Here is a 26,036-nt window from a genome sequence, read left to right as displayed (position 1 = left end):
ATTTGTTGATTACCTCAAAGATAGGATGTAATTCTTTATAGTTTTGTACTGGAGTAGGATTTAAGTCTTTTCATAATGATGCTCTTTTGTTTAGAAATGTTTTGGTTTTGTCAGATTGTGTATGACGCTCCACATACACTTAGGATTCAGCTGTCATAGAGCAATGTAGCCATAAGATATCATTAAACTTGTATTTTAACCCTGGATAGGTACGCTCCTCGGACACCCCTTTAAGGGTATACTCGGACGCGAACGACCCCGACGCCAAAAAAAATTCTTGAAAAATCAGTTTTTGCAGTAACCTCCTTTTTTCTTTTGCCAAAAAAAACTTCAATGAATGCTTAAAACAACTGTATAGATAAATACTACTCATCTGCAGAAAAACTATTTATTATAAATATTTTAAAAAATTAAGTAGAAAAAAAAAAGACCTGACATAAAAATTCATAAAAAAAAAGTTTATACATATATACACAAATCCTTTTAGGAATTGATTCTTGAATGTTTAGGACACATCTTGATGTATTTTGGATGAAGTCAGACCCATGGAGGTGAAGATCTGAAATGAGAAAAAAAGGGTAACTTTTTTTGGCCAAAAAAATTTGTCCAAATTTCATGAATTTTTTTGGGTACCCAAATGAAATAGGAAGTGGCTAATTTTTTTAGGGAATAAACATATGTTATCCTAAAATAGAAATATGTAAAAAAATCTTCATTATTTTGTAAATTACATTTATATCAGGGGCCATATCTAAAGGTAATTTTTTGAGTACTTAGAAATTTCGTAAAAAAATACATATATTTAATATATAATATGATATTTATGCAGGTAAAAATATACCAAAATATCACAAATTCTATAGGGAACAAGAATATATATAGATAGGGCAGCTTACGCTTCGGATATGTCCACAAAATGGCCGCCAACCACACTGACTCAGACTCCCTAATCTGCCACTTGAAATGTAGGAAGGGTATGTCAATTTCAAGGTGTTATTTACTAATCTAATTATTATTGGATATGCATAAAAATTGTATGGTGGGTTGCTGGATAATTGTCGATTATTTTACGACTATAAAATTAAAATTCTGACCCAAAAAAATTTTTTTGAAGGGAAATAAAATCGAAAAAAAAATGTAAAACGATATTTTAGCTAAAAAAATTTGATGATATTCAATCAAAAAAAAAGTAAACAAAATTTTCCGACAAATAAACATCTAGAGGAATCATTACTCTGTGATAGTTCCTTAGTACGTAGTAATTTTGAAAGAATTGGGAAAAAACGAAAAAATGGCAATCACCGGAAAATCGAACACATACCTATATATACGCCATATCTGGCTAAAAAAAAGATAGGCATGGGTAGCCAGATCATCTAGAAACACTTTCCACCACTATAAAAATATAAGTTTTGCGACACTACTTGCCAATTCCTTACGGTAACATGACTAAGCAAAAAAATGCAAAACAAATAAAAAGGGGCACTCGCGGAAAAATGGCTAACATTCTAATATACGGCATTTCAGAAAAAAAAAATTCAGCCACGTGCTAGGCAAACCATCAAGGCACATTTTCCGACAAATAAACATCTAAATGAATAATTACTCTGTGATAGTTCCTTAGTACGTAGTAATTTTGAAAGAAATGGGAAAAAACAAAAAAATGGCAATCACAGGAAAATCGAACACATACCTATATATACGCCATATCTGGCTAAAAAAAGAAGATAGGCATGGGTAGCCAGATCATCTAGAAACACTTTCCAACACTATAAAATTATAAGTTTTGCGACACTACTTGCCAATTCCTTACGGTAACATGACTAAGCAAAAAAATGCAAAACAAATAAAAAGGGGCACTCGTGGAAAAATGGCCATTCTAATATACGGCATTTCAGAAAAAAAAAAATTTCAGCCACGTGCTAGGCAAACCATCAAGGCATATTTTCCGACAAATAAACATATAAATGAAATATTACTCTGTGATAGTTCCTTAGTACGTAGTAATTTTGAAAGAAATGGGAAAAAACGAAAAAATGGCAATCACAGGAAAATCGAACACATACCTATATATACGCCATATCTGGCTAAAAAAAAAATATGCATGGGTAGCCAGATCATCTAGAAACACTTTCCAACACTATAAAAATATAAGTTTTGCGACACTACTTGCCAATTTCTTACGGTAACATGACTAAGCAAAAAAATGCAAAACAAATAATAAGGGGCACTCGCGGAAAAATGCCCAACATTCTAATATACGGCATCTCAGATAAAAAAAAAGACATGCACGTGTTAGCCCAACCATCAAGGCACACTTTCTAACACATAAACATGAAAAAAAAATCAATAATATACGGCAATTCCTTACTACGTAGTAAATTTTTACAAATATTGAAAAAAAACAGAAATTGGCAACCGCAGTTAAATACCCAATATACCAATAACTACGTCGTATCTGACAAAAACAAAATCACGCATGGGTAGCCAGATCATCTAGACACACTTTCCAACACTAAAAAAGCAAAAGTTTTACGACACTATTTCGCAATATCTTACGGAAAAATGACTTGGCAAAAAAATGAAAAAAAATGAAAAAGGGACACTCGCGGTAAAATGCCCGACATTCTAATATACGACATCTCAGATAAAAAAAAAGACATGCACGTGTTAGCCCAACCATCAAGGCACACTTTCTAACACATAAACATGAAAAAAAATGAATAATATACGGCAATTCCTTACTACGTAGTAATTTTTACAAATATTGAAAAAAAAACAGAAATTGGTAACCGCAGTTAAATACCCAATATACCAATAACTACGTCGTATCTGACAAAAACAAAGTCATGCATGGGTAGCCAGATCATCTAGACACACTTTCCAACACTAAACAAGCAAAAGTTTTACGACACTATTTGGTAATATCTTACGGAAAAATGACTTGGCAAAAAAATGAAAAAAAATGAAAAAGGGGCACTCGCGGTAAAATGGTCCTCGTGGTGATGAACGACATTTTAACTAAAAAAAAAAACATGCACATGGTAGCCAAACAATCCACCAAGACTTTCCACAACTGATAACCTATACAAGTTGCACCATTCTACGACAATTTCATAATACGTAATAACTTTGATAATTATGCAAACTACCTTAGAAGGGTAAACTCGGACGCGAACGACCCCGACGCGTCTCAGAAATCGGGGAAGGAGTACAGCTACAGCAATGCACATCTGGACACTACTAGAGCGTGTAGGGGAGACACCTCCTGCAGGTCGATCACCCACAAATTCAGTCACGGGGTTGAGTCACGTGAGAAAAACCTGTTTTTTTTTGACGCTCGGGGTCGCAAACGACCCATCGTACCTATCCAGGGTTAAGAATACCAATGTATCATTAAATCCCACCAAGAAAAATTGATGACCAAAGATGGGATCAGCTGAGAAATAATTACTAACAATTCTTCAAGTTTTGTACTGGAGTAGGATTTAAGTCTTTTCATAACGATGCTCTTTTGTTTAGAAATGTTTTGGTTTTGTCAGATTGTGTATGACGCTCCACACACACTTAGGAGTCAGCTGTCATAGAGCAATGTAGCCATAAGATATCCTTAAACTTGTATTTTAAGAATACCAACGTATCATTAAATCCCACCAAGAAAAATTGACGACCAAAGATGGGATCAGCTGAGAAATAATTACTAACAATTCTTCATCTATGTTCCAGGTAATTATTATGGTTAATAGAAACTTCCTATCAACTCATACCCAACACCGGACCCACGCCCCTTGCGCCGCCAAGAGAGGCGACCTTAAATATTGGGATCTGCAGAACTGTTCAGTCTGCAAGAGTCTCCTCGATGAAGCGTTCAATAATCCTCCTACCACGGAGGTAAGGGACACTGCTAGAGAGTAGCTGCGCAAATGGGTGCGAGGCTTCCAAAAGAACGCTTCTGGACCTTATCTTCCAAATAAAGATATGAGGGCCTTGCTTTTCCCGAAAGCATCCAAGGACTCGGTGATCCCTCAAGAACAGATTCCCACCGTCCAACTGGTGGTCGAACCTGACATGGTCATGGCACAGTCAATGCATAAGTGCCATATCGATTCCGACGACGTGGAACCTATGTCGGAGGTGTCCAAAGGTACGGAGAAGACCCTCATGGGCGAAGAGCTTGACTATGAGGAAGATCAGGTGGAATATCCTGATTCGGAGAACGAGGTCGCTCCAGCTCCCCCAGTAGCCCCAGTGACATCCGTGGAACCTGTTCCTTCGACTTCCACCACCCCGGATCCTCTTCCATCGGCCACTCAAGAGGTCTTCAGGATGCTAGAAGCCCTCATGGACAAGAAGCTGAGAGAGACTCAGGAACAATTCCGGACGACTCTCGTCGGCTTCAAACAACCGAAAAAGATTTCGGTTAAGGACCTCCCCCACTGCTCGGAAGCTAACCCTTGGAGATACTCCGAGCACATGCCAATCAAAACTGGCACAATCTTTATTAGTGAAAGGGTCGGCTCTATTCTTCTGGAAGAAGTGGAGTTCTTCCCGAGCTTCGAGGCTTATCCGGACTGTTACGTCCGACTCAGGTCCGAACCAGCCTCAAAAGAAGAGACCGAACCTAAGGAGGTGATAGTGTTCGATCTCGCAAAGGCCCAAGTTATGCTGGCTCACGCAGTGAAGAGTCGGGGTTTCACCAACTCCAAGATGCCAGCACTGAGCAAAAAGCATCCAACCTTTGTTGCTCCAGCTACTGCGACCTTCCCCTTCGTTGAAAAGACCTTCCAAGCGGTCATGAAGGCCGTGGAGGAAGGGAAACCTTGCCCTGCACTGGAGGAGTGCAGACCCTTCTCCCTCACTCTTCCCCCCGATGACAGGTACTGGAAAGACATCCAGCTTACTTTTACGGTTGGGAAGCTAGAACCTGATGTGGCCGGTCGTCAGTTCAACGAGGACCTCCCATGACTGAACGATCATCTCCTTCGTAGGGAACAGGATACCAAGGAGAGACTCGCTGCTTCGCTGTCACATCAGGTACAGCTAGAACTCATGGCCGGGGACACCAGAGTCCCGGACTTTTACATGGTCCTTGCAAAGTCACACCTGGCAACTGTGACCAAGGATTTGTACAGCTTCACTAGGGCTCGCAGAGCCTGTAGAGAATTCGTGTTTGCCAATGTAATGGTGAAACATGAACCCCGGAGACTGATTTCCTCCAACATCTGGGGCAAACATCTCTTCCCATCCGCCTTGGTGAAAGAGATAGTGGACAAAGCCGCCACGGAGAATCGGAACCTTCTCCACAAGTGGGGCATGTCCCGAAAGAGGAAGTCCTCCCAGGACGATGGCTCTCAGCCTAAGAGGAAATCCTCGAAGCCTAGGCCCCAGCAACGTCAACCAAGACATCAGTTTCCGGGTCCCGCTACTCCCCAAGTGGCTGCACAGCCACAGAAGACCTTCCAACTGGTCCCCCAACCAGTGGCGTCGCAGTCACCGGTCTTCACCCCTGCCTATGAGCAGCATTCCACTACCTTTCGTCTCAGAGGTAGAGGCTCAGGCAGAGGCTCCAGCAGAGATTCTTCTCACCGTCCCTTCAGAGGCAGAGGAGGATGGGGGGCTAGCGGCCGAGGTGGCAAACCCTCGGGACACCAGAAGCAATGAAGTGCTTCCGGTGGGAAGAAGACTCTGCCAATTCCAGGATCGTTGGACCTTCGATCCTTGGGCACACAGCATCGTCAAGAAAGGACTGGGCTGGAGCTGGACTCAACCACCCCCATCCTTCCAGCAATTCTTCCAACAGTCAACCCCCCTCCTGGAAGAATATGTCCTGGAGCTCTTGAACAAGAAGGTGATCAAGAGGGTAAAGTCAACCAGGTTCAAGACTCTTTTGTGTTCCTAAGAAAGACTCAGACAAACTCAGTCATTCTAGACTAGTCCCCTCTCAACAAGTTCATTGCGAACAACAAATTCAAGAGGCTGACTCTGCAACAAATAAGGACCTTTCTGCCTCACAGGGCCTACACAGTCTCCATAGACCTGGCGGATGCCTACTGGCACATTCCAATGAATCACTACGCCTCCTCCTACCTAGGATTTCGAATCCAAAGGAAAAGTTACGCCTTCAGGGCCATGCCCTTCGGGCTCAACGTGGCTCCACGAATCTTCACCAAGCTGGCAGACGCAATCGTCCAACAACTACGTCTTCAGGGCGTCCAAGTGATGGCCTACCTAGACGACTGGCTAGTCTGGTCGACATCGCCCGAAGATTGTCTGAGAGCCTGCAACAAAGTCACCCAGTTCCTAGAGCATCTGGGTTTCAAGATAAACGCCGAGAAATCTCGCCTCTCTCCAGCTCAGAAGTTCCAATGGTTAGGAATCCATTTGGGACCTTCAGTCACACCACCTTTCCATTCCACCGAAGAAAAGGAAGGAAATAGCAGGGTCTGTCAGAAGGCTTCTAAAATCCAAACGGATCTCAAGACGCCAACAGGAACAAGTTCTCGGCTCTCTACAGTTCGCCTCAGTGACAAACCTAGTGCTTCGCGCACAGCTAAAGGATGCAGTGGGAGTCTGGAGACGATTCGCATCCATCGCTCGAAGAGATCTCAAGAGACGACTTCCGAACAGACTTCGCTTACTTTTAAAGCCGTGGTCAGAAGCAAAGGCCCTGAAAAGGTCCATCTCTCTTCAACACCCGCCTCCATCGATCAACATCCACACGGACGCTTCACTGGAGGGTTGGGGAGGTCACTCCCACCAACAGCAGGTTCAAGGAACATGGTCTCCCCTATTCAAGACGTTTCACATCAACATCTTGGAGGCCATGGCGGTTCTTCTCACCCTGAAGAAACTCTCCCCGCCTCCCTCGATCCACATCCGTCTGACTCTGGACAACTCGGTGGTAGTCAGATGTCTCAATCGTCAGGGCTCGAGATCGCCCCAGATAAATCAGGTGCTTCTCCCTATCTTTCGTTTGGCAGAAAGGAAGAAATGGCACCTGTCTGCAGTTCACCTACAAGGATTCCGCAACGTGACAGCGGACGCTCTATCAAGGACAAGCCCAATAGAGTCGGAATGGTCTCTAAACGCAAGATCATTCTCCTTCATCTCTCGCCAAGTCCTGGAACTTCAGATAGATCTCTTCGCGACGAGCGACAACAATCAACTTCCTCGATAAGTGGCCCCGTACGAGGACCCCAAGGCAGAAGCGGTGGACGCCATGTCCCTGGATTGGAACAGATAGTCCAAGATCTACCTGTTCCCTCCACCCAACCTTCTGCTGAAAGTCCTATCCAAACTGAGAACCTTCAAAGGGACAGCGGCCCTAGTGGCTCCCAAGTGGCCCCGGAGCAATTGGTATCCCCTGGTCCTGGAGCTGCGGCCCACCCTGATCCCCCTACCGGGCCCAGTCCTCTCTCAACAAGTACAGAAGTCGACTGTCTTCGCTTCATCACTGAAAGTCAGGGACCTTCATCTCATGATTTTCTCTCCTTAGCTGTAAAGAAAAGGTTTGGGATCTCGAAGAAAAGCTTAGACTTCCTCGAGGAGTACAAGACAGAGTCTACCAGAAGGCAATACGAATCTTCCTGGAAAAAGTGGGTTTCCTTCGTCAAGGCAAAATATCCTACGGAGATCACCATTGATTTTTGCATGTCCTTCTTCATTCACCTTCATGGACAAGGCTTAGCGGCCAACGCGATTTCCACCTGTAAATCGGCCTTGACTAGACCACTCCTATACGCCTTCCAGATTGATCTGTTCAGTGACAACTTCAATAAACTGCCAAAGGCATGCACTAGACTACGCCCAGCACCTCCACCAAAACCTATCTCCTGGTCCCTGGACAAGGTGCTCCATTTTGCTTCTAGCCTGGACAACGATTCGTGCCCTCTGAAAGACCTGACTCAAAAAGTTATCTTCCTTTTTGCTCTCGCCTCGGGAGCCCGAGTCAGTGAAATAGTAGCATTATCAAGAGAAGAGGGTCATATCCCATTCACCGATACGGGAGATCTTACCCTCTTCCCCGATCCAACGTTTCTCGCCAAGAATGAACTCCCCACCAAGAAATGGGGCACCTGGAGAATCTTCCCCCTGAAGGAAGATGTCTCTCTATGCCCAGTGGAGAGTCTTAAGGTCTATCTTCGAAGAACTTCAGACTTCGGTGGAGGACAACTCTTCAAAGGAGAAACATCGGGTAGCGACCTGTCACTGAAACAACTAAGAGCGAAAATCACCTACTTCATTCGCAGAGCGGATCCTGACAGTACACCCACAGGTCACGATCCTAGGAAAGTCGCTTCTTCTCTGAATTTTTTCCAGAGTATGCATTTCGAAAGCCTCAAGAGCTTTACAGGCTGGAAATCATCGCGCGTGTTCTTCAAGCACTACGCAAAACAGGTGCACGAAGTAAAACATTTCGTGGTAGCTGCAGGTAGTGTAATGAAACCTGCTGCTTAAATCTGCATAGAACAGTGAGTTATTTGGGACTCTAACTCTACGGGTGCCTTTGTTGACCCTATCATGATACATAGTGATTTAATGGACACTTAGTGTTTCTAATAGACTGTTCTTTATCAAGGTGAAAGGTCATAGAAATTTTACATGCGTGCCACATGCTCTCGAGCATGGAGTGTTTTTTGAACTTTAAAAAGACTGGCGTTCCCCTGGGAACTTGTGTTTCTAAAAAGCAAAGTTTTTTTTTCAGACTCAAGATCACCGTTTTTCATTTTCTATATACATTATTCATTATTACTGTAAATAAATTCTATAATCATTATTGTAATTACTTCTATAATGACTTGCAATCTTAAAAATAAAATGTCTATTTTATTTACCATGTGCGTCTCCTTTCGCTCCTATTCCTTATTAAGAAATATACGATTGTTATAGTTTCATTTACCCCTTTCTTGTCGGATTTAAAGAATAATATAAGCACTATATTATATACTCACCTATGCCTTGATAATATTCCTACTCGAATATTAACCTTTGATCTGTCTCCGAGACCAGCATGATCTCTCCACCAGGTGAGTAGTTCTTCAATGATCACTTTGAGATATTCCTCTTGTCCACCAGGACTTCCCTGCCAGGGGGGCAGGAAGCCAGTTCATCATAGAATCTCTGGTAAGGACAATTACTAAAATTGTCATAGTCTTTACGGTCTCCAGACCATAGGAATATTGCTCGAAGCCCTTGGCACTTGGATTAAGGGAAAAAATCCACGATACATTAATTCTCTGGTACACTTCCATCAGGACGACATGGCTTGAGCCCAAAAAACGGATTTTGAGCGAAGCGAAAAATCTATTTTTGGGTGAGATAGCCATGTCGTCCTGATAGACCCTCCCGTCTATTCTAGTTCAGCCTTTCAGGCCCCTCCCTGACCTACTGTATCGCGGAGATTGGTAGGAGCTGAGCTCAGAATGAAGACGGACATGACGTCATTTAGCAATGGCGCCCGTTTGTTTACGTCTCGAGTACCAAAAGTAGCCACGAATGAGAGTAACTTTAGAACGGCTCCGCAGTTACTCAGCCTCCTTCCCATATCGAAGCGTTAACTCTATATGGGGTGCAGATAGCTATGTGGCGTGTTAATACATGCGTCCCCTGCTGATATACGATATCCTAGAGGGAAACCTTTAGGGTACTCGCACCAGAAGTTAGAATTCTGTGATAACCTTTAGATTAATTCTCTGGGAATATCCACTGTAGTTAAATATACCCTAGGAAACTACTGAAGGAACCTTCCATCAGGACGACATGGCTATCTCACCTGTCAAAAATTGACATTTATTCCCCTTGAATAAAAGTATTCTTAGTTTTACGTGTGTTCGTTTTCTAATGTATTTCCCAGTTTCTATGAATATATGTTTAAATGTGATTATTTTCCTCCTCAGAAGTAGTTTTATTATATTAACTATATCAATGAGTTTGTATTAATTAGTATAATAATATTTAAAGTAATAAGCTAACTTTCTTGCAAATTTTATCCATCTAGATCAGATAAAATGACGTAACATCCCATTGTTGTCAAACTTCTTCCTGTGGAGATTATATATGTTGTTTGATTATTGTAAGGGCACATGCCAGTAATTTAAACTTGCCTTCTGGACGAAACCCCTTTTTTTTGTGTATGTTGGGTTACGATTAGAGCACTTGATGTTTATCTTTAAATTGATGTTATGTTACGTAACCCTGTAATTTTGTAAATGTGACAACATTGTACTCCTCCCAAGTTTTCTTCCAGGGTTGAAAGGTGAATCTAGGCCTCTTTGAGCAGTTAACTCCAAAAGGCAAGTAACTAGAAGATATTCTCCTGAACCCGCCATCATCACCTCGTGAACCATCGCATCATCATTGCAGCAATATTCTTATAAGAATACTCTGTAACTCCGTTTGATATTTGTTTAATTTTTATCAAGTAACGTAAATTTTTGTTCATTTGTGTTAATGTTAATGTTCGCTCTTTAACGTAACTCTGATGATTTTTGTTTGTGTACTTTAAATATTAAATATATATCAAACTTTTTAATTGAGTCTTTGTGAACCCGTATGGCATCACCCCCAAAAGAATTAGTGCAGGAAATATAGTTTTGAATCAAAGGTATAGTAAACAACAGATGTCTCTTAAGTAAGTGTGTTTCTCAGTTATGTAACTTGGCCTTGTGCGAAGTTGGTGCACGAGGGTTTACAGGTAAAAAAGTTAATACATGTGGTTGTAAATAACCCAGTATTTCACCACATTTTCTGGTCCTTCGAACCGGATGCCATAACGATTCACAAAGAATTTTTTTGGATGTTAAAGATAAATTTCTATAAAGTTCACGTGGTTGATGGTCGGCGTCAAAGTCATTCTAGGATAGCTGGCACGTGTCCAAAGTTATTTGGTGAGCAGGGTAAGGTATTGAATTATTTTGAGTGTTTTACCAAGTAATCTGTTTTATGGAACATTATTTGTTCGTTAATTACTCTGTGAAGAAATTTTGTTGAATTTCGTTGCCATTTTTGAACTTAGGTTTCGTGACCAGATGTATTTAAGAGCACGTGGTCAAATTGTCTAGCATTTAGTGCATGTTATATTTGAATCAGGGTTAGATAATTTGCCATATATTGTCTGATATTGTTCAAGTTTGTTATTGATTCATTAACGAGATAATGGAGTCCAAGATTAAGGTAGTTATTGAAGGGGAAATTATTTCCTTACAAGATTTGCTCGATGAGTCAGGTAGCTGCATTGGTGATACCGATACACCAAAATCGACTCTAGTAATGTATGAACGTTGTCTTACTGAGGGACTACGACGTTTTGAAGATTGTTGGTCGCAGAATGTGACGATTATTTCACAGGATAGTGAATATGACAAGTTATGTAGAAGTTATAGAGCAATAACCAGTTGTGTAAGGAAAGCTATTGCTGCTACTCAGCAAACTATGAGTGAGATTGACGCTAGAGATAGAAATCAACGGCCCATTATGCCTCCTCATTCGGCTCCCGTTAATCCTCTCCCTCCCCCTAAACTCCCAGAAATTAAGATACCTGAATTTAGTGGTGGGGAAGAACAATGGCTTGCATTTTGGGTGCATAATGGAGTCCAAGATTAAGGTAGTAATTGAAGGGGAAATTATTTCCTTACAAGATTTGCTTGACGAGTCAGGTAGCTGCATTGGTGATACCGATACACCAAAATCGACTCTAGTAATGTATGAACGTTGTCTTACTGAGGGACTACGACGTTTTGAAGATTGTTGGACACAGAATGTGACGATTATTTCACAGGATAGTGAATATGACAAGTTATGTAGAAGTTATAGAGCAATAACCAGTTGTGTAAGGAAAGCTATTGCTGCTACTCAGCAAACTATGAGTGAGATTGACGCTAGAGATAGAAATCAACGGCCCATTATGCCTCCTCATTCGGCTCCCGTTAATCCTCTCCCTCCCCCTAAACTCCCAGAAATTAAGATACCTGAATTTAGTGGTGGGGAAGAACAATGGCTTGCATTTTGGGATATATTCAACAGTTTGGTTCACGATCGTAGGGATATTTCCGATGTAATTAAGTTTTCTATACTCAGAGCTAGTTTAAGGGATAACGCCCTCAAAGCCATAGAAGGTTTGCCTGTCACTAATGCCCATTATTCAGTAGCTATTCAGACCCTTAAGGAGAAGTATGATAATAAGGAAAACTTGAAACGTAGACTCATGTCCAAATTAACACATTTAGTCTCTCCCAGTCATTCAATAGAGGATTTGAACACCTTTAAATTGGATTATGAAAAAATTATTTTACAGATGAAAACATTGAATTTAGATGTAGAAGCCATGAACCCCATTTTCTTTAGTATAATATGCGAGAAATTATTACCTGAAATGCGTAAGGCTATAGCTGATAAACATAATAGTATGTCTCTTGATTTAAAGCAAATTTCCTCAGGTTTGAAATATGTTTGTGGATTGATGGAATTTTGTCACGAAGGTGAGAATTCTAATAAAAGAAAACGGGATCAGGGCAACTATTCTAAAGTAATTCCCTCAAATGTGCCTAACGTGCAGAGAGCACAACCAAGTAACAGTAAACCTAGTAATAGTAGTTACAATAATTGTGTCTTTTGCTCATTGAACCATGCTTCTCGCGATTGTAAGACTTTCAAAACAGTTGATAGTAGAAGGGATAGAGTTCAATGTTTAAGATTGTGTTTTGCTTGCCTCAAAGGAGGTCATTTATTCTCTGAATGTAGGAATAAGCCTAAATGTAATATATGTGATGGTCCTCATTACCCGATGATTTGTAAGAAAACAGAAAACCCTGTAAATCCTGCTTCACCAAAGTTGAGTGTAAATAGTACTAATGTTAGTAAATCAAATGTTAACTTTGGGTGTCCTAATAAGGATCCCAAAGGTGCTGTTAGTCAATCAAATGTTAATGGGAATTCTCATAAGGATCCCAAAGGTGCTGTTAGTAAAGGTGATTCCCCCGTAGTTATGACTGATTCTTTGGGAATTGATCATTCTCAGAATAATAAGATTTCTGTTTCGACTGCTCTTCCTACTGCTAGCGTAATTGTGTCAGGAAATGGACATCGTTCCTTTGAGAGAGCACTCTTTGATTCTGGTGCGCAAAGAACGTTTATTGCAACGGAATTAGCCCATAAGCTTAATCTATCGTCTATAGCAACGGTAGCCTTAAAGGTAATACCATTTGGCAGTGATGCCATGGAAGTTGATTGTGATATAGTAAGAGTTGTGGTGAGACTAGAAAAAATTCGTACTGTCATTAATGCCATTTCATTCGATAGAGTTAATTCCAGAATTTATTCTCCAGGATTATGTAAGTCAGCTGCGTTCTTGACGAGTAAAGGCATAAAATTAGCAGATAATGATTTAAATTCAGATGAAGTAAATGGTATAGAATTAGTCATTGGGGCTGATTATTGTGGAAAATTCATTCAGAACAGTCAAATTTGCTCTGGAATACAGATATTGAATAGTTCTGGTGGTGCACTGATTTTTGGACCCCTTCCTAGTTGGTCTTATGACGACGTAGAATCTAATGAGATTACTACATCAAATGTATGTTGTTCCAGAATAGAAGTAGAGGAAATTCCTATTAATTCTTGTTGTGAAGTTAGAAGATTATGGGATTTTGAAAGTGTTGGTATTCGTCAATCTGAAATTAGTCCTGAAGAAAGAGAATCAGTTAAGTGTTTTAAGGATAAAGTTAAAAGGGTTGACAATAAATATGAAGTGTCCTTACCATTTAAAGACGAAAGTAGACCGCCTGTTGACTATAGAATAGCCATTGCTCAATTAAATTCCTTGTTACATAGATTTGAATCTGACCCCTCCTTGTATGCTAAATATGATAAGATTATCAAAGATTACGTTCAGTCTGGGTTTATAGAATTAATTCCTGCAGGTTCCCCTATTATCGGGCATTATTTACCCCATCATGCTGTATTGAAGGATTCCGAAACTACTCCCATTCGAATAGTTTTTAATGCTTCTTCAAAGACTAAAGGAGAACTTTCCTTAAATGATTGTTTATTAACTGGTCCCTCATTAACTACTAAACTTTTCGATGCCCTGTTGAGTTTCCGTACAAACCCAGTAGCTGTGATTTCAGATATCAGTAAAGCCTTTTTAAGGATAGGCATTTCACCTGATTGTCGTGATTATTGCAGATTTCTATGGATAACTGATCCCTTAGATTTGAAGTCAACTGTAACTTACAGGTTTTGTGTAGTTTGTTTTGGAGCTACGTGCTCACCCTTTCTCTTGCAGCAAACCCTCTTGCATCATTTATCTTTACATGATAATCCCCTTGCATCATATCTGATGAAGAATTTCTATGTAGATAATTTTAGTAAAACTTACAAGGATGTGTCAGTCTTGATGGATGAGTATCCAGTAATAAGTGAGATTCTTGAAGACGCTAATATGCCTCTACAAGAATGGGTCAGTAATGATTCAGAGTTCAACAGAACCATAGACGTTAGCAAAGAAAGAGTAAACGTTTTGGGTTTAGAGTGGTATCTAGCACACGATGAGATGTCACTAAAGGAAGTAAATTGTGAGCATAAAGGACCTTTAACCAAACGAAAGGTTTTATCAGTAGTAGCTCGGATGTTTGATCCTCTAGGATTATTGTCACCAATACAGGTGAGAGGTAAATATTTTCTGAAATGTTTGTGGAGTAACTACGGGTGGGATGACCCTTTACCAGAATCATTATGTTCAAGGTTTGAAGAAATTTGTAAGTGTTTTAGAAATGTAGAAAGTTTAAGGTTTCCTAGGTTTGTTGTACATCCTGAATGTTCCCAATTACATGTATTTTGTGATGCCTCTAACAAGGCATATGGAGCTGCTGCCTATGTGACTGATACCAAGAGAAGTGTAAGCAATTTACTGGTCAGTAAGTGTAAAGTGGCACCAAACCCTAAACAAACTATTCCGCGTTTGGAATTGACAGCCTTGTCCTTGGGTGCGAAACTTGCTGGAAGATTAATGCAGAATGAGGACTTAAGATTGAGTTCTTGTACTCTCTGGAGTGACTCCATGGTTTCTATTTGTTGGGTGAAGAACAATAATAGTAAAATTCCCTATGTACGAAACAGAGTCACTGAAATTAATGAGTTAAAGTTTCCCCTACAGTATACCCCCTCTAAGGATAATACAGCTGATATTCTATCCAGAGGTAGTAATAGTAAAGATTTATCGCAAAATTCCTTGTGGTGGAATGGTCCAAAATGGCTTTTAACTGGTGATTACCCCCAATCTTTAGCTACAGAAACTGTGCATGTTAATGAAATTCTTTCAGAACCTAAGTTTGTACAACCTCCAGCCCCATTAATTGACATCTCACGTTACAGTAATTTAAGTAAGCTTAAACGTATCATGAGGTCAATTTTGCTCTTTCTTAGTAAGTGCAGTAAAGGTTCTAAGTTTGTTGTTAACGAAATGAAGGCACTTGTCCTCCTTGAACAGAAGCAACATTTTTCTACAACCAGAATGTACCTCTGTGATAAGAATTCACATGGAGTGTCCATGGATAATAAGAATTTGTGTAATCAGTTAAACTTATTTGTTGATGAGGAAGACCTAATAAGGTCTCAGGGTCGCATGAAAAACGCTTCCATGTCTTATGATACTCAGTGCCCAATGTTATTGCCTTCCAGAAGTTATTTAACAGTATTGATAGTTGAACATTTGCATAGACATAATCACCATTGTGGTGTCAATTCTGTACTGGTATTGTTGAGAGAAACCTTTTGGGTACCTAAAGCACGTCAAGTAATCAAATCGATTCTGTCAAAGTGTGTTTTGTGTCAGAAGTTAACTAAGAAACGGTTGTGTTTGCCTCCTCCCCCACCATTACCCATAGAACGAGTGAGATATGATAGACCGTTCCAATCAATAGGAGTTGATTATACTGGTGCTATTAATATTTTTTATCATGAGACTGGTTTTGAGGAGAAGGTCTTTGTGTGTCTATTTACCTGTACTACGAGCAGGGCAGTTAATTTTGAATTGACTCATTCCATGACTGCTTCAGATTTCCTACTGGCTTTTCGACGTTTTGTAGCATATCATTCTCTGCCGAGTCTGATTATATCTGACAATGGTCGGAATTTTGTTGGATATAAGATTTTCCTGAAAGAAATTATGGAGGTACCTGAGAGGGAATTTGATAGTGTTGAAACTCAGGAGCCAGATAGTGTGCCTCTGAATGATGCGAGACCTCGGCGTGCAGCAGCAATCCGCTGTGATCAAGAGAGAAAGGATTTAATTTCTATGGATGTACTCTAAGTGTATGTTTTGATTTTGAATTTTGGGTACAGTTGCATTATTTCTAATTATGATTCTTCTTGGGGGAGAATGTCAAAAATTTACATTTATTCCCCTTGAATAAAAGTATTCTTAGTTTTACGTGTGTTCGTTTTCTAATGTATTTCCTAGTTTCTATGAATATATGTTTAAATGTGATTATTTTCCTCCACAGAAGTAGTTTTATCATATTAACTATGTCAATGAGTTTGTATGAATTAGTATAATAATATTTAAAGTAATAAGCTAACTTTCTTGCAAATTTTATCCATCTAGATCAGATAAAATGACGTAACATCCCATTGTTGTCAAACTTCTTCCTGTGGAGATTATATATGTTGTTTGATTATTGTAAGGGCACATGCCAGTAATTTAAACTTGCCTTCTGGACGAAACCCCTTTTTTTTGTGTATGTTGGGTTACGATTAGAGCACTTGATGTTTATCTTTAAATTGATGTTATGTTACGTAACCCTGTAATTTTGTAAATGTGACAACATTGTACTCCTCCCAAGTTTTCTTCCAGGGTTGAAAGGTGAATCTAGGCCTCTTTGAGCAGTTAACTCCAAAAGGCAAGTAACTAGAAGATATTCTCCTGAACCCGCCATCATCACCTCGTGAACCATCGCATCATCATTGCAGCAATATTCTTATAAGAATACTCTGTAACTCCGTTTGATATTTGTTTAATTTTTATCAAGTAACGTAAATTTTTGTTCATTTGTGTTAATGTTAATGTTCGCTCTTTAACGTAACTCTGATGATTTTTGTTTGTGTACTTTAAATATTAAATATGTCAAACTTTTTAATTGAGTCTTTGTGAACCCGTATGGCATCACCCTCAAAAGAATTAGTGCAGGAAATATAGTTTTGAATCAAAGGTATAGTAAACAACAGATGTCTCTTAAGTAAGTGTGTTTCTCAGTTATGTAACTTGGCCTTGTGCGAAGTTGGTGCACGAGGGTTTACAGGTAAAAAAGTTAATACATGTGGTTGTAAATAACCCAGTATTTCACCACATCACCCCAAAATTGATTTTTCGCTTCGCTCAAAATCCGTTTATTTTGCTCTTAACCCACTACCTACTTGAAATTTGATGCATTTTCTTCAAAAATAATGGATTTGTCTTTGGATTAAGTTTCGCTGAAATTGGTTCGGTAGTCTTTACGTAATGTGGTTAAAAAAAAAATAAACTAACAAGATATTTGCCATTTGCCTAACATTGTGATTATTTTCAACGTACTGCTGCGTACTTGTAGGCTACTTTGATGTACTTTATCCAAGATATTGCAGATTTATGATTCGGTAATATCCAATGAGACTACCAAGTTTTGTCAAAATCAATGCTGTGGTTTTTGTGTAAAGTTCCTCTTAAACAAACAGACATGGGTGAATACATATCGTTCGCAAAGATTTAGGCAAAGACAATAACTATATAGCGTTGGAATAACCTTTCCTTTTAAATCTGAAATTTTCAGAAAAATCTGAAATAAATCTTTAGAAATAAAACATAATCCTAAGAAATTCCATCAAGATTTCCATTTAATTCTTGATCATTTGTGTGTGTGTGTGTGTGTGTGTGTGTGTGTGTGTGTGTGTGTGTGTGTGTGTGTGTGTGTGTTTGCACGTGATCAGCTTCAAATATGAAAAATATTGTAGAACATTTAGCCTAATCAAAACTGTAATTAGATTTTGAAACAATAATGATAGTTGTCTAGGCCTACGCGTATTTCCCAGGTTGTTAGAAAAAAAAATACATTATTTTACTTCTTTTACTCTATTGAATATAATCCAAAGAAAATTGAATAAGCCTACATTTATGACTTTTTTCAACAGTCTTAAATTAAAAGTTCCCTCTAAAAATGCACAATTATGATTTCTAATGTAGGCCTATTAGCTGGCATACTTGCTACTTCAAGTTCAAGACTTCCTTGGCCTTTTTAAAGAATTATTTATGAGTGGAGTAAACTATTTTCTCTTCATTTGTTAATTAGTATGACGCAAACCTGTAGGAGATTCACTTGATAACCTACTTTGCAGAACTCCATTTGGCTAGTCTAAACGCAATAGATTTTGCAATTTGGATAAATAATATTAACGTATTTCCTATCCATATTACTTCAACTGGCTTGTGACTCCTGAAATGTCAACCGCCATCTGTGTCTTCAAATTATCTTGGAATTGTGTTCACATAAAAGCTTACCTCTTTAAATTACCATTTATTTTTTTAATAACATACAATAATACAGATGATTTTATCAGAAATCAAAGACGAGACAGGTAAAACCTGCAGATTTCGCATGTTTGAAAGCAAAAAATAGAGAAATGTAATAAACACTAACTTAATTATAATTGTGGAACTTTACTTGTGGCAACACTGAAACTGTCAACTCTTGTTTACTTTATTCTTCTTGATTCACTTACACTGTCGTTTTGGCGAAGGTGTTAGTTACAATGTAGTGTGTTAAAATTTATTCGTGATTAATATTGTGCAGATAGCCCCTGTATATGGGAAAGTATTATTGTTTGCTATGTTGAAAGCAATGAAAACATTTGCTGGATAATATAGAGTATATTTAAATCAGGTAAGGTAAATTGGTTGCGTAAAACTTTGGTTGTAGCTACTGTTAGCCTAACCAGAGAAACCATATTCTTAGATTACATCATGGTGTTTCTAATGCCACTCATTACAAAATGCATGCCGGTAAAGTTTTACTATATTACAGATTCTGATTTCGAACAGAAAATATATGTTGTCCTGTAGTAAATAACGTGATTTGACTGAATTTGACCTTCATTTCAACCGCAAACAAACAAAACAACCAATTCGATTAACTGGTTGCTGTTATTACGGATGAAATGAAGGTGAAAACCTGTTAAATCACGTTATTTTCTTCAGGAAAACATATATTTTCTGTTAAAATTTTTAGATATAATGTCTATTGTTATATATATTGTGTTCAAATGTTTAATATAATGTCTTGTTTAATTTCCATGTCACTTCACCCACGTATGTACTGTGAACGATAACATAAGCGAGTTACCTATGATACACAGCGTTACCAACGTTACGGTGGCATTGCTAACGTTAGCAATGCTACGGTTATATATTATTATCTTGTGTATTTAAAGAATTTTTCTATATACCCTTTACGCAATATATAAAAAGGTACAAAAGGGTACAGAACCTAACAAACCCACCTAACCTAACCGAGAAGTTCCCAGGTCACAAACCTCACGTATGTACTTCGAATGATAACATTAGCAACGTTACCAATGATACACAGCGTTACCAACGTTACGGTGGCATTGCTAACGTTAGCAATGCTACGGTAATATTATCATGTGTATTTTAAAGAATTTTTCCATATACCCTTTACACAATATATATAAAGGTAAAAAAAGGGTACAGAACCTAACAAACCCGCCTAACCTAACCTAGAAGTTTTCAGGTCACAAACCCAATATAATGCCTTTTGTTATATATGTTAAAATGTTTAAATTTCGTGAATAGTTCAAATTCCGTGTCACTTCACTCATGTTACGATAACGTTAGCAATGTTACGATATCATTAGCCACACTATATATAATGGTTCTTGTTCCACCACTGGCTCGCTAACGGTTGCAGGAAAATAAAACATCAAGCTCGTATGTAATGGCAAACGGTAATGATGAGCTGCGAACGATAACATTAGCAATGTTACTCTAACATGCAATGATACGGTAACATTAGCAACACTATATATAATAGTTCTTGAACCTAACAAGATCTAAAAACATTAAAATTAAAGAAATGAAAGTCTTACCTTTATGACCCAGATGACGAAACTTGCGGGTCACGGGGCCGTTGAGACTGACGTCTTAACTCCTATGACTGGGATTACGTTGTGTGATTTAAGGAAATTATCAACATTGGATGACGTATCAAAAAAATCACCATGAAATTTAGCAAATGCTTTTAGGTATGGAATACTGCAGCCGCTACAAGTTTCTATAACTTCCTCCATCGCAAAATACGAAAAAAAAAAATTAACTTGAAATAACGAACACCTGACTAGGACAAAGGTTTCCACGGAAAAGGATCTGGTGGAAGGGGTATGAATAGACCACTTAAAGAGGTAAGGGAAGGGTGTAGGGAAATATTAACCGACAACCCCCTTGTGCAAACTTTCAATACGTATTGGTTCGTGATTGGTTAACTGGAAAACAACGGAGTCTAGAGGGTAAACGTGAATGAACTAGAATGGGAAACTTGTCCAGAGCAAGTATTTTGTGAAATCGGGGTGTGACAAGGTAATAACAAAGTGAATAAAAGTAATATAGGAAGATAAAATGGAATGGATGACAAATAATATTTAATGGGAATATAAAATCGGGTGATTTTATAGGGTATCAGATAATAAAACAAGTAATACTGGGGTCAGTCGTAATATGTATACGAGGGTATTACATAAAAGGAATGGTGTAGTTGAACTGGATCAAGTAATAGACTTGAATAAAGCTGGTGAAGAAGACGAATAGTTACATTTCACGGTTAGAGAAGAAGAAATCCTATTGGTGGAGAAGGAGCCTCTGCGCAGGGAGGCGGGGATTTTGCGCAGAAGGTGGAAACCTGCTATGTACAAACAAACGAACGGGAACGACTACAACCGGCAAGTAGAATGAGAAAAAATAAATGAAAAACACTGCTAATGTTAGCATGTTACGCTAACATTGCCACAGATCTACATCACACGTTGGCAGCTCTGGTTATGGTATTTTTTCATGAGACTTGCAACGGCTCCTCCAAAGTTTATCCAGTTATACTGTTTTGTCTTCTCCTCCGTTTATTATACATCCAAGAAGGTAATGTACAGTATAGAGAAGAAAAGGTTTGTTTTACAATTATATATTGTTTCCCCAGTATGGTTTCCCCACCCAAAACCCCGAGTTCCCACTGGGGGTCCTTCATTATCGTAGGATATAGATACAGTATATATATATATTTCTGAAACTATTCATTTGCGACGGGAACGAGTGTCATTTTCTAAGAGAGCGTAATTTTTTCTATAGGAAAAAATGTGTTTTTCCTAGGTTACATTGCCCAGTAATACAGTGAAATAATACCTGCATGCCATTATATAAGAGGTATTTTCACAGACATCGTACAATTTTTTATTATAATGTGTAGCCCAATTATGTAACCATAGGCTGCCGGGCTAATTAAAGGGTAAAATTATAGAACAACACGGGACAACAATTCTAATAGGTAGTAAAGCTTTTCCTATAGTAAATAGTGTGCTTTCAACGAATTTGACCAGTTTTTCCACAGCAATTAAGATATTCTATCGATATGGACCCGCCCTTCCCGACGACATAGGTGGGTAAAATTGTAGTTACGGACGGAACGATATTTCAAACAAAAAAAATATGGGTATCAATATATGTTTTCGTGGTTTTATTATAGTTACGGACATGGGAAACTTTACTAGTAAAAACCAAAGGTAAATATATGACAATTTGGTATATGTATCTGTATCCACCGATAATGGGAGACCCACATTGGGAACCGGGGGTTTTGGGTGGGGAAAACATACTGGGGAGATGGTATATAATGGTAAAACAAACCTTTTCTTCTCTATACATTGGTTTTGGACCTATATTAAATCCATGGAAAACTGCACCACTTATCTATATCCTCTACCGTAGTAACCATATATTTGTTCCGTAACCGAAATACAAACCACGCTATTTACATAGGGTATTACTTTCGGCGTAGCTGAAATGACAAGCCATTAGATTTTTAACGAGGGTTAACTACCCTCTCGCTAGTTAGCGAGGGGGTAGGGGAGGGGTAGCTAGCTACCCCTTCCCCCTCACACACCGGTGAACTGATTCACTTCGCTTTTGGCTCGGGTGGTGAGCGGACATGTCCACTCTCACCCTCGCTTGGCAGCCATTAGTATTTTGTCTTTACTTAATTACTTACTTTTTCTTAGACTTAATATATATATAAACATTCTTATGTTTATGTATATATTTGGGTATAGAAATACAGTAAGTTTCCTTTTCAGTGTTTGTGCTGTGTGTGTGTAGTGTACGACATCATCACCGCGTAGTTCCAGGCCACCGCGGTGACGCTTCGTGGGTCGCGATCTCTCCCTTGGTCCTTCGTTCGTTCGTTTGGCTTCCGTTTCTCGGCCGCCGTGGGGAATCGGCATCGCTGGACTTTATTTATTCATCTTTTTTCTACGCTGTTCCTCCTTTCCTACGGGGAACTTGGACTATCATCGAAGGGAACGTGGGAGTTTAGTTTGACTACGGTCTCTCTCTCTCTCTCTCGAGGTCGTTCACCCTTTTACTACTACTACGTACGCACGGTAGCTCCCTTCCCGTTGCGGGTTGAGTTGCTATTCCATTTATTTTGTCTCAATTATTTTTAATGAATTCTAATTGTATTTGTTAACTTTTCAGCTTCTGTGTAGAACGCTTTCCTTCGGGGTTCAGTCGTTCTTACTATTTGTGAACATTCTTAGAGGAATTACATAATTATAATTGTTATAATTCTGTTTTTGTAACAGTTCTCCGCCTTCCCCCCTTCCCCTTGAATGTCAGTGGGGGAGGAAGGCGCATACATGGTGTGTAATTCTTTTGTTCTTTTCCCTCGGGGTTTCTCTTCGGAGTTCCCTCGGGGGAATGAATGTTAACTAATTATTTATTTTATTTTCACAGTTATCGACCTAGTTTTTTCGGTTGCCTAATGTGCCAACGAAGCAGAGCTGTCCTGTTTGGACCTGGGGAGTCTGCTGTTGCTGCCGCCTCTCTAGGACTTCGTCATGGGCGTGTTCCCTTCTCCTAGAAGTTCTCCCGTGACAACTGTCAGCTTTTTAGTTCATCTTTGAACGCTCAGGAGGTTCGCCTCCATGGGTGGGTAACTTCCCTTCCGAGGGAGGTTCCCTTCCCAGGTATGAGTTTTTTCCCCTTCAGGGGGGAACTTCTCTTACCTTGATAATTCCTGATTGGTTTTTCCTATTCCTCGGGCGGTTATGCTCTTGGTGCTGAGCGACCGCTTTTGTAACCATGCTCAAGTGGCTGAGCGGTTGCAAGGCCGGACCATGGAATTCGTGCGACTATGCTCTTATGGCTGAGCAGTCGCACCTGCAGCTACACTCAAGGGGCTAAGCAGCTGCATGAGCTCCTCTTCGGAGGATTACTCCTTATAGGTCAGTTTGCTGATCCAACGGCCCTAAGGGGCGCCATCATCAATTTCTTCTTGTCTCTTCTACGAAGTGTTCACCTCTCTTGTTCGCGAGAGAGGACACTCATAGAGACTCCTCTTCGGAGGACTCCCCCTGCTGTTGTTGCTGATGTTGCTGAAGGCTCAGTTCCCCCCTCCGAACATCCTTCGAGGGGGCAGCTGAGTCCAACGGTCTCTCCTGCGAGTGCTTCTCCCTCTCGGGGGAGTTCACTAACAGAGACTCCTCTTCAGAGGACTGATGATGGTGCTCCTGTCCGCGGTCGTCTTCATCTTTGCCTCCGACGTCCCCGCAGAGGATCCTCCTTGACGAGAGCAGACTGTTGCTGCTGCATCGCTAGAACTTTCGGCAGATCGTTCGCGATCTCCGACGCCTTTCAGACCTTCTTGTCTTCCATCTCCGTTCCTGGACGCAGATGCGCAGTGGGCGCCAACGCACCCTGTTATCCAACGGGCACCGGTCCCTTCGGGGCAAAGGGCTTACCTCACAATGTGAGTAAGTCCCTTAAGTGGCAGGTTTTACCTGTGCAACCACGTTCTCCTGAGTGCTCGCACGCAGTAGCACGCAATCTCTCTCCTGCTGTGGACCAGACTCTTGCTGAATCAACTCTCCAGCGATATCCTGTAGCTAGGTCTCGCCGTAGATCTCCTGATCGCCAGCGCTCACCTGCGCTTTTGAGACCTTCTGTGTGCCAGCACTCCTCAGCTCGCAAGCGCACATCTGCGCGCCATGTTCCTGCCACGCGTCATGAGTGCCAACGGTCTCCTGAACGCCCACAATCGCCTGCTCGCCAGCGCACATCTGCGCGCCCTTTCCTGATGTGCGCAATGCGCGCCAACACTCGCCCACGATCTTCGGATCTGGGCGCAGGCAAGGAGATTATTCCTTCGCTGAACGCCCACAATCGCGTGCTCGCCAGCGCACATTTGTGCGTCCTTTCCTGATGTGCGCAATGCGCGCCAACGTTTGCCCACGCGCCCACGATCTCCGGATCTGGGCGCAGGCAAGGAGATTATTCCTTCGCCTCCTCGCCGACGATTACCTGCGGTCCCTGAGACCTCGCCCACGCGCAAGCCATCGCCTGCGCACCATCACCGGTGTGCACTTCAAGACTTGAATGAGTTTCTGCACGCCCGCGCGCCCACGAGAAGTCTCCTGTGCCCGCCCATGAGCGTTCGCCCTTGCGCGCAACCTCACTATCTGGTTCTGCACCCTTGCTAATATCTTCTGGCCGCGCAACAGCGCTCCAAGGAACTCCTGCGCGCCAGCGATCTCCTAAGCGCCCACGCGATTCTTCGCCTGCGTGCAAGCGTTTTTCAACGCACCAACGCGCCCACGCTTCATATCTCCGTAGGCCTCCTCGCGCCCACGCGTTAACTCTCCTGTACGCGATCGGTCGCTACGCGCCATCGCTCGCCAACACCCCATCGCTCGCCAACGCGCCATCGCTCGCCAACGCGCCATCGCTCGCCAACACGCCATCGCCCGCCAACGAGCCATCGCTCGCCAAAACGCGCCATCGCTCGCCAACGCGCCAACGCGCCATCGCTCGCCTACGCGCCATCGGTCTCCCGGCCGCCAGCGCTCGCCCTTACACCTGCGCTCAACCTAACCTGGGCTCCCACGCGCACTTTCCCCTGCGTGCCCTCGCGCCCACTCATCCGCGCGCCCTCGCGCCCACTCGCCACGCGCCCGCGCGCCCACCCACCCGCCCGTGCGAATGCACACCCACGTTCGCCCACGGGCGAACCAACGATTTTACCATCGCGAGAGCACCAGCGCGATTTCGACCGCGATTCCCGTCGGGTTTCGCAACACGGGCAACCTGGCGAGTCTTCTGGAGCGCGTACTTCCAAATCATCGTCACGATCTCCACCCCGTAAACGCAGAGCAGCGCATGTGCAGGAGCAGGAAGAATCTTCAGAGAGGTCTGGGCAACATTCTTCTCCTTTTCAGGCACTCCCCATCATCTTTACTCCTCAGGATCACCCGATCCCCTTCCCTCCAGCGGGAGTCGCTGACACTGCGTCTGTCAGCCGTCAGCAGAGCAGGTACTTCGAGATCATGGGGGAGCCTTGTTTAGCTCTTCCTCTCCACCATTCCGTGGAAGAGCTTACCAGGGGAATTTCTCTCGAGAAACTCTCCGCCCGGCAGGTGACATTCTCGGCTTCGGAGATATTGAGCCAGGAGAAAGCCGCAAAGTGTGCCATGCAAGCCACTTCTTGGCTGGACATCTGGCTTGGATCTCTGGGTATCCTGTTGTGATCTGAGGACTTGTCCAAGGAGAGCACCAGGAAGGCCATGTGACTTTCCTCCTCTCGGGCACGAGCACCATCGATTTCCGGCTCACCAAGTTTCGAACTTGTGGGCAAACTTGATGTTGAAGCATCGAGATGCGGTGACCGAGAGGTTCCTCTCGAAAGTCCCAACCGTGGATGTCTGCAAGCTCAGACACTCTTCCATCCTTGGAAAGAGCT

Source organism: Palaemon carinicauda, chromosome 5 (assembly GCF_036898095.1).
Source record: "Palaemon carinicauda isolate YSFRI2023 chromosome 5, ASM3689809v2, whole genome shotgun sequence".
In the NCBI taxonomy this organism is placed as follows: domain Eukaryota; kingdom Metazoa; phylum Arthropoda; class Malacostraca; order Decapoda; family Palaemonidae; genus Palaemon; species Palaemon carinicauda.
The sequence above is the reverse complement of the archived record's forward strand: the minus strand, read 5'-3'. Positions refer to the sequence as shown.